This window comes from Nicotiana tabacum, chromosome 15, assembly GCF_000715075.1.
Source record: "Nicotiana tabacum cultivar K326 chromosome 15, ASM71507v2, whole genome shotgun sequence".
Taxonomy (NCBI): Eukaryota; Viridiplantae; Streptophyta; class Magnoliopsida; order Solanales; family Solanaceae; genus Nicotiana; species Nicotiana tabacum.
In genome coordinates, this window is record NC_134094.1 from 73534742 (window position 1) to 73544358 (window position 9617).

The 9617-nt window shown below is 33.6% G+C and overlaps 1 long non-coding RNA gene across 1 annotated transcript; it reads right to left on the reverse strand.

Annotated features, from left to right (window-relative positions):
* Nucleotides 1–4815: 4815 nt before the first annotated feature.
* On the reverse strand, nt 4816–7245 carry LOC107775395 (uncharacterized). Its single transcript, XR_001645743.2, has 2 exons — nt 5899–7245; nt 4816–5677 (listed from the first exon to the last, which is right to left on the reverse strand). It is a non-coding gene; the product is annotated as an uncharacterized LOC107775395 (long non-coding RNA).
* Between the last annotated feature and the right edge of the window lie 2372 nt (nt 7246–9617).

Consider the following 9617-nt stretch of genomic DNA (forward strand, 5'->3'; position numbering starts at 1 on the left):
GCGTGTCCACGGTGATGGAGCATATGTTCCTCCACACCTCCTCACATGGATCCCCTTGCTTGGAGGCTTTTTCGACCATAAATTTGTTGTCTATAGAGCACCATCTAGGGATAAAATTCTTTAGCGGAGGTTTCAGGGCCGCTTCAGGTAGGACCATCTCGACATTTGCAGTCGGGTTAGAAGTTGAAGGGGTGGTCTTTTCGGGCACAAATTTTGAAGTTTTCTCCATCGAATTCTGGGAAAATGAATGTTTAAAGGCAGGTATGATGGTTTGAAGATGAGAATGAAGGTTTGAAGGTCAAACTTGAAGATTCAAAGGACAAAATATAAAGATTTGAAGATAGGAAGATGAAGATATGAAGATGTGAAGAACAGTGCATGAAGATTTGAAGGAATTATGAGCAAGTAAAAAGTTCGGGGGTAACTTAAGAAGGTTTGGAATCGGCAAGTAAAAAAGTGAAAAAAGAATCCAAGCTTTTATAGGAGGGAGGTAATTAATGCATGATGTTTTGCATTCGAGGACAGTCAATCGGTGGCTGACACGTGTCTGAAGTCAGAACGACATGATTGATGGGACGTTTCACTGACTCGTCGACCCGACTGCAGCGTACAAAGGAAGGAACCGGGGTCGATTAATCACTTCTCGTCGCTTCGATAAATCTGCTCTTCAAAAAGTGAGGGTACTATCTATGTACGGGTAAAATCGAGGATAGTGTTACCCCCGATTTCCCGGTAAAAAATGAGAGGGAAGCATGATCTGACACAACCTCGAGTAAAGTCGAAGGGTTCCTCGTTTCGATGTCCGGGGAGGACGAACGGTGCATCCGGGATTGGACACGGCTGAACACCGGGTCCGGGCATAGTGAAGGTTCGAGACTAAGAAAAAAGAGAACCGGTTAAACATGATAAGTGGGGAGCCGTAATATCCGCCCTCAACCAGATATTACGGTGCAAATTCTGCCCGATATCATCTGCAGATCGACATTTACTTGGAAAAGAAGATTTTTACCTTATTTAGACTAGTACTAGGATTGAAACTCTCCTACTATATAAAGGGGAGAACTTTTTCATTTTAAGACCACTGTTGGCACACATATCAAAGCAATAAAAGTTTATTTTCATTTTCTAGCTGCTGTTCATTGTGTTCTTCAGCTGCTTAATTATTCGGTTACAACTGAGCCGGTCTTGAGGGCTCGACCGAGGTCAATTTTCAGTGTTTATCTAAAAGGCGAGGCTTGATTGTTCATCACGTTAATTCGGTTATTTTGCTTATCTATACTTAAATTAATTTATGTCCATAGATTATTCGTGTTAAATTAAATCACGTATCCTTTTATCGTATACACATTTAATTATTACTCATTTTAAGGGTAAACAGTGACAATAGAGATACTAGAGTTATTAGTTGGGTGGAAAGTGAGATACTTTTTTAAAAAAATAAATCAATTGACGAGAGAAAGGAAAGGGTAGGAAAGAGTCTAGTACAGTGAGAATGAAATACTTACCTACTGTATAGCCTTTCATTTATACTACTAAATTATACTCCCTTCGTTTTAATTTAGATGAGGTAATTTGACTCGGCACGGAGTTTAAAAAAAAAAAGACTTTTGAAACTTGTGATCTTAAAAGTTTAAGGGGTAAAAGTTTTATGGGGCATGACATTTATGTGGTTATAAAAGCTTATAATTAAGGGTAAAATGAGTGAAATGAAAAGTTTAAAGTTGAATTATTTCCAAATATAAAAATGTGTAATTTATTTTGGAACAGACTAAAAAAGAAAGTATCTCATCTAATGTGAAACGGAGGGAGTAGGTTTTTATGGTTGGAAAGTGAAATACGAATTTCGGGGTTTCTTGCGTAAGTATACACTTGATGATTTTTTCTTCTTTTCATTTTTTTCCCATCCCACTTAAAATTACGTGCTAGAGAATATAAATTAAGGGAAACGCCGAATAGACAAATAGATTTATATTGTAACAGCAATTTCTGTTAGAGTTTCGTGTGTTTATATTATGACATCATCTCTCCAATTTATTGTCTCCCATCATAACTTGGAACTCTGACTGTATGTATATTATTCTATTGCTATGCATCTTATATAGGAAAATTAAAGAAAATAATGGCAAACTGATCGGTTAACTATGCATGCAGGCTGGGACGTAAGATTACTAGGATTGTTAAAGACGGCAGGATTCCTCCATTCTTAATCAGAAGTTTTATATGCGAGCTTTGGAAATATAATAAAATTTTGGTAAGGAGGCCTCAAAGGCAGATCGATGATTTAAAGTTTATGCCTGAGTTGCTACAACGACTTCAAATTAATGTATATCAATTATTGAGTTCACAATCAAATATTTATAGATATTTAGTGAATTTTTAATATATACTGTGGCAAAATCTATTGGGTTCATGTGAATCAATATATTATATTCTAGATTCGGCTCTGGCAGTGCTTCCTCTTTTAATGGGCCTTACACGACGCAGATTTATATTAATTGAGGCTTCAATGCAAATTATCGGACTCAGGGTGGAATCTTTTTTTAAAAGGTTGAGACTTAATTAAAACCAAAAGTAGTCATCCGTGTCCACTAACTACCGTTTTATTAATTACTTCTATTAATTATTCAAGGAATTTCATGGCAAATGGTAACACACGTCCTCCATTAAAATTCCTTAGTTGGTTTATTGTGAAAATGATAGATTTGTCATTTTCTTCTTGTAAATACAAGTATAAATTTTCTAATTATTGGACCGGAGAGCTGGGCATATTTATTCTATTAAAATTAAACAGTAAAGAGGCTAGACAATAGCAGCGTTTTAAAAGGCAATTCTGGGAGTCGCCCTTGGGCGGGGCACTTGCAAAACGCTCTGGAGCTTATGTATGGGGCTTAGTTCTGTGAGGCTTACGCCCCAAGCGCCCGACCGTGCGCCATAAACACGCCTAACGCCCAACGCTCGGGGCTCGCCTAACAGTTCTAACGCAAATCACATGTCGAATTTCCTAATTAATATCGTTGACCTTCAAAATTCTTTAACAAATTAATGATAAAAGTTCTATTCATCGATAGAAATATGAAGATTGAGCATAACTCTAATAATGAGACATAGTATTGCGAATTTATATCTTCACTTGTTATTGGTCGTGTCTTAGTTCATTTGTCCCTCCTTGTTATACACTTTTATTTTGATATCTTAAACTAATTTGTATTTATTCATGAAGGAGTAATATTTTAATTATCGTACTAATAAGATTTTATTAATTATTTACTTTTAGGAAGGTAAAATGTGAAGTTTGATCATTTTTTTTAAAGAAATTATAAGTTTTTAATTATTTGAAAGTTAAAGACGTTATACGTGATTTGTATGCATTAGTTATACTTAAGAATCATGCTAGATATTTTTTTTCTATGAGTTCCTTTAATTTTTAACTTTTAATTTATATTTTATATTTTTTTGTGTTATTATGTTATTTTATTAATTTATAAATTAAAAATTTTAAAGATCCATGGGGCTTACGCCCCCCCTATTTTGATATCATAAACTAATTTGTATTTATTCATGAAGGAGTAATATTTTAATTATCGTACTAATAAGATTTTATTAATTATTTACTTTTAGGAAGGTAAAATGTGAAGTTTGATCATTTTTTTTAAAGAAATTATAAGTTTTTAATTATTTGAAAGTTAAAGACGTTATACGTGATTTGTATGCATTAGTTATACTTAAGAATCATGCTAGATATTTTTTTTCTATGAGTTCCTTTAATTTTTAACTTTTAATTTATATTTTTTATTTTTTTGTGTTATTATATTATTTTATTAATTTATAAATTAAAAATTTTAAAGATCCATGGGGCTTACACCCCCCTCCCCCCCCCGGGCTTACGCCTAGCCCCATATCAAGTAAAACGCCCCGCCTCAAGCCCCCGCCTTTTAAAACATTGCTTGTAAGTAGCGTATAATAGATTGTTTGACTAGTTTTTTGTGGGGATGAAGCGCGCGCGCGCGCGCACACACACCTTTCAAAACACTGGTCAATAGCATGACAAAAAGATTGACTTTTTGTACAATTATTGAACAAACTAATTTGTTTTTACTTGTTGGCAAATAAATGACTTGATAACGAAGAACAAAACAGATATTATGATTGGGATTTGATATCCAAAGTAAAAATATTTGACGTTATTGATTACCCAGCAATACTTCGTGTATAATATAATATGGTATAGAAAACCAATTTAGGGCTTGAAAATAGACTCCATTTAGTCTTTGAGATATTTCTATCATTAGCCAAGGGTGTGTTTGGTACGGAGGACCTAAAAAATACTTTTTTTTATTTTCTCATATTTGGTTGGCTTGTTGAAAGAATATTTTTCTTATGAGCTCATTTATGAAACTCTCTTTCAACCATCCTCACTCCAAAAATCCATTTTCGCTATCCCTTGGCATCTCCTGCCTCACCTACCCCCTCCCCCCGGCCTTGTCTTGACCCACTCTCTCACCCTAGCCCACTAACTCTCGCCACCCCTCCCCCCTTGAAATACAATAGGGGAGGGCTAATTATGTTAAATTTAAAACTTAGTTGGTCAGAGATGGTCTAAGTCGATTCTTTTTCTTGCAGAATATTCGTTAGTGAAAGATGTAGGCAATAAACTGAATAAAATAGAAAGAGAATAAGAGAGACAGAAAGTTTTTATACTGGTTCGTGTACGGTATGGTACCTACATCTAGTTCTATTGGGTCATAAGAGTTTTCTTAGATCTTCAAGTGATTGTCGTTATAGAGAGTGTAGTTTTTCTTTTTTCACCACCAATGATGTACAAACAAATTTATTTTTCTATCTCTTGACACAACCTATCAAGTGTTTTTTTTCCTTTCTATCTTTTATGACGCTAGTAAAATAAAAAATACAGTGTTTGACTAAGAACTAGAAAGATGTAAAAAAAATTGCATATAAAGTTGTGTGCTTCTCTTCATCTCTCCGAGTCCTTTATATAGGCAGTGGTTCTGGCCGTTGGCTTAAGATTCTTCAGTCATAATATCTTCAGCTAATTTGAAGGGCGAGATTTGTTATTTCCTTTTTCAGGCAGATTTATTCTAATAGTCTGACCCAAGGGATGCCTCTGAGTCCAGTCAATATATGAGGACTGAATTTTTGATTGATATATTAAACAAGATCTCCTTCCTTGTGCTTCCCTCTTCTTCTTTCTATGCATATGATATTCTTCAGATCCTCCAAGATGAATTATTGACCAATCTTGTTGATTGCGAGTTGATTGCTCGGTTTTTTTTTCAGGCGTCCTTTCTAAACAAATGTGTGCTGAATTGTCTGATTGATACTCCTTTGATTTCTCCTTGATCTCGGATCTTCCTTCAATTTCTCTTTTCTTTTTTTCTTCTCCTGATCTCCCTTGGATTTCTTCTTTTGACTCTTTTCTTGTTCTTTTTTCCAGCATAGATAGTTATAAAATTAGTATTACTTTTTGTCATCATTAAAACATATGAAATATAGACTTATCAATCTTTCCTTTTTTTTTATGATGACAACAAAAAGAGTTTAATAAGATAGATGGTACTTCCCTGATGAAAATGTGCTTATGTGCTCCCACTGTCTTATGTCTTGCAAAATTCTTTAGCTCCCCCTGTCTTATACCTTGCAAAACTCTATGTTTATCCTTCTTTGACATCAATCAAAAATAAAAAGACAAGCTCAATAACAGACATACAAAACAAGAGATACACAGAAAAATATGCAAACTAACAGATAAGACCTAATTAGAGCAGGATAAGCAGATAGTTTCATTCCCATTTCAGATGGCATGGCAGTTTAGAGATTATACAGGCCAAAAAAAACTATTTTAGCAAAAACAATCATTTCATACAAACACACAATCACAACCTTAGTTTCTCCCTAGAAAGTACTTGAGGGTATTGATGACTTTGATGCAGAAGTTATCATAGAAAGTTCTAATTTCTTTGGAAAACTTATTAATCCTCTCAGTCACAATCTAGAAAGCCTTAATTCCCTTATTCTTGATGGCTTCTAGATCCATCCTTGACTTGGCTACATCCGTCCTTGTGAATTTTGGTCATTTCTCTGATCGAGTCAACTTATCCCTGCATTTTGGTAAGCATGTCTCTGAGTCCTTCCAAGCCCTGTTGAATCTGTTGTAGATGTTTCAATGTGCTCAATAGTTTTCTCTACTTGTGCTGGTGCATATGTTGTTTTCACTCGCCTTACTCATACATCTTCAACTAGAGTGTATCCCATCATGGCAAAGACTGTTTTGTCATAAGTGAGTGCATCCATAGGCTATGGATTTTGATTTGTTATATTCAAACCTTGATTTTTTTGGAGGCTTAGAGAAGTTTATTTTTTCCTCAGACCCAAAATCAAGACTTTCAAATTTGCCTTTCTTGCATGTAGACCTTTTTGGGGTTTGATCCACGGGTCTCTTACCAGTTGTTTTCTTACTTAAAACTTTATTTTAAGAAGAATTCTTGCTTTCATCATCCATTTTAAGAGGGTGAGAGTCAAGTGATGATTCAAGATCAACAGTCTCTTCGAGGATTTGGGATTTATGAAAGCGACCGCTTCTTCGAGTGGCAGTAGAGGAAGAAAAGGTCTTAGGTTTTTCCATTCAAACTCTAAGAAAATTTTGAGAAACGAGGATGAAGTATGGAGAAGAAGGATTAAAAAGGTTGTTTGACAGAGTGAAGGGTTGTATCAGTTATAGAGATGAGGTGGGAAAGAAGAACTGAAGTGATTGCTATGAAGAGTCACTTTGGCAGTTTACAAAGCAAGTAATTTTGAAATTCAAATCATGTAAGATGCATTGAATAGGCTTAATTAAGACTTGCACATTAAAAAAGTTAATAAAATATTTTCGAGATTTTGAAAGATTACAAAAGGCCAGAATTATTTCGAAATCATGGGTACAAGACTAAATACCAATCTAAATTCACAATGAACAAAATCTTTCTTTCAAAAGTGATTTTGTAAAATTATCCGCAAGTTGAAACTTAGTGTTGATAAATTCTAATAAAATATCACCTTTTGCGATATGATCACGAATAAAATAATACTTGATTTCTATATGCTTTACCCTAGAGTCATAGAATTTTTTGACAAACAAATAATACTAATATTATCACATACAATAGGTATGGATCTAAGGTGTAGATCATAATCTAGGAGTTGATGCATAATCAAGAGAATTTGAGTACAACAACTATCAACTGCAAGATATTCAGTAGTTGACAAGACTACACAGTTTTGCTTCTTACTATGCCACTATATTAGAGCATTTCCTAATAACTGACGAGTCCCACTAGTACTCTTTCTATCACTCTTATCACCTGCAAAGTCCGCATCTAAGAAGCCTTTGAGATTAAAATTGTCAGAGCAAAAATACCATAAACCAAATTCAAATGCTCCATGAGATATCTAATAATATGTTTTATCGATTTAAGATGAGATGTGAGCCGAATGAAATCTTGCATATTTGCACCCACTAAATATGATATATGGTCGACTAGTAGTGAGATATAAAAGTGAGCTAATCATTCATCTGTACATAGTTTCGTCAACAATTTTTCCACTTTTATCTTCTTCAAAAGCTGTTGACGGACTCATAGGCATTCCAATAGATTTCTCGTTCTCCATTCCAAACCTTTTTATAAGTTCCTTGGTATACTTGGTTTGGCTGATAAAAATTCCTTTGGAAAATTGCTTGATTTGAAGTCCAAGCAATAAGGTTAATTTTCTCATCTTACTCATTTCGAATTCTCCTTTCATAATATTTGCAAATTCCTTAAAAAAGAGCAGGATTAGTACTATAAAAAATAATATGATACACATAAATTTGAATAATAAGATTTTCAGTGCTTAAACACTTAATAAACAGAGTTATGTCAATATTATCTCGTTAAAAGCCATGGTCTATAAAGAAAGAACTTAACCTATCATACCAGGCCCTAGGGGCTTGCTTCAAACCTTAAGGCTTTTGATAGTTTGTAAACATGCTTAGGAAGCTCACATTTCACAATGTTACACTTAATTTTGACCCTCCGTATTTAAAATTTAGTTCTCTTGGGTTTCTAGTTCACTAATTGCATGATATACTTCCTCCGGTTCATTTTTATTGATTTAGTTTGTTGTTTTTACATATATTAAGGAATTCACTTTTTAGTATTGACTAACAATAAAATAACCATACTAACCCTAGTTTATTCATTGAAAATATAACAAATACTCCTAGGCTCTTTACTTCGAGGGTAACTTTAGAAAAAAGAAGTTAATTCCTTCTTGATATCTGAAAAAATTAAATATTGTGGATCACAAAAAAAGGCTAAAAAATTAATTATAGCGGACCGGAGGGAGTAACACTTTTGCACATATTTTTTACTTTAATGTAATTTATTAATAATTATCCTTATTTTTGTAAAATACGAGATTTTTTTATTTTATTATAATTCGTTAAATACTAACATTTTTGTGCATTTTTTTTAATTTCAAATAACTTATTGATAGTTGTCCTACTTTCCAAAATATTAAATATTTTTAATCAATTTATTGTCAGTTAAAGAAAATTAAATATTACAATATTATTCTAATTGTTGAAATTTTTTAATATACAAGTCATATTCCCTACTAGATAGTTATCTTTTAATTTACAACACGATCTATTAATACATGGAAGCCAGTAGAATTTATTTAAAAAATAGATTAAATCCCGTGTCTCGTCAACATCTGATGTGATAACACAATGTGATGTAATAAGTCACTTGATGTAACATGACATCTTTTACCCAACGGATAAAGAACATCTTATTTTATCTTATTCTAAAGCTTAGCTATGAAGCTAACCAACCCCCCCTCCCCCCCCCTCCAAACACACACAATAAACTGATACATATATTGTCACGACCCCAAAATCCTACCTTAGGTAGTCATGACGATACCTAGTCTCTAAGACTATGTAAGCCTAACACACATGAAAAATCTAGCAGAAATAACAACTAAGATATTAAATTAAACTGATAAATGACATAATAACCATAACTGAATAATAGTAGTACAATTCCCAAAATCGGTAGTACAAAGTCATAAGATCTAAAGAAGTACACTAGTGAACTCTGAATATAATGTTGTTTTGATATGAAGATAAACAGTAAAAAAGACAATAGCAGAAGGGGGCTCTGAGGCCTGTGAGCGTCAAGCAAGTATACCTTGAAGTCTCCGAAACATCTGGGTCAACTCACTAAGATAAGACTGATTAGAAGTACCTAGATCTGCAAAAACATATGCAGAACCGTAGCATGAGTACACCACAATGGTACCCAGTAAGTATCAAGTCTAACCCGGGTAGGATAGTGACGAGGCCATATCAAGACACCTACTAGTTATAGAAACCTGTGCAGAATATTAATATAATCTAACAACGGTGAAATAAAGGCAATAAATAACAATAAGGCAATTTATCAATACAAGGCTAACAATGAAAATAAAAACCACAAATGTTAACGAAGAGAGTACATACGATAAAGACAACAAGTAACCAATTACAATCAAAATGCGACTGGAATGAGGTAACAAAACAATGACCTTTCAAATCA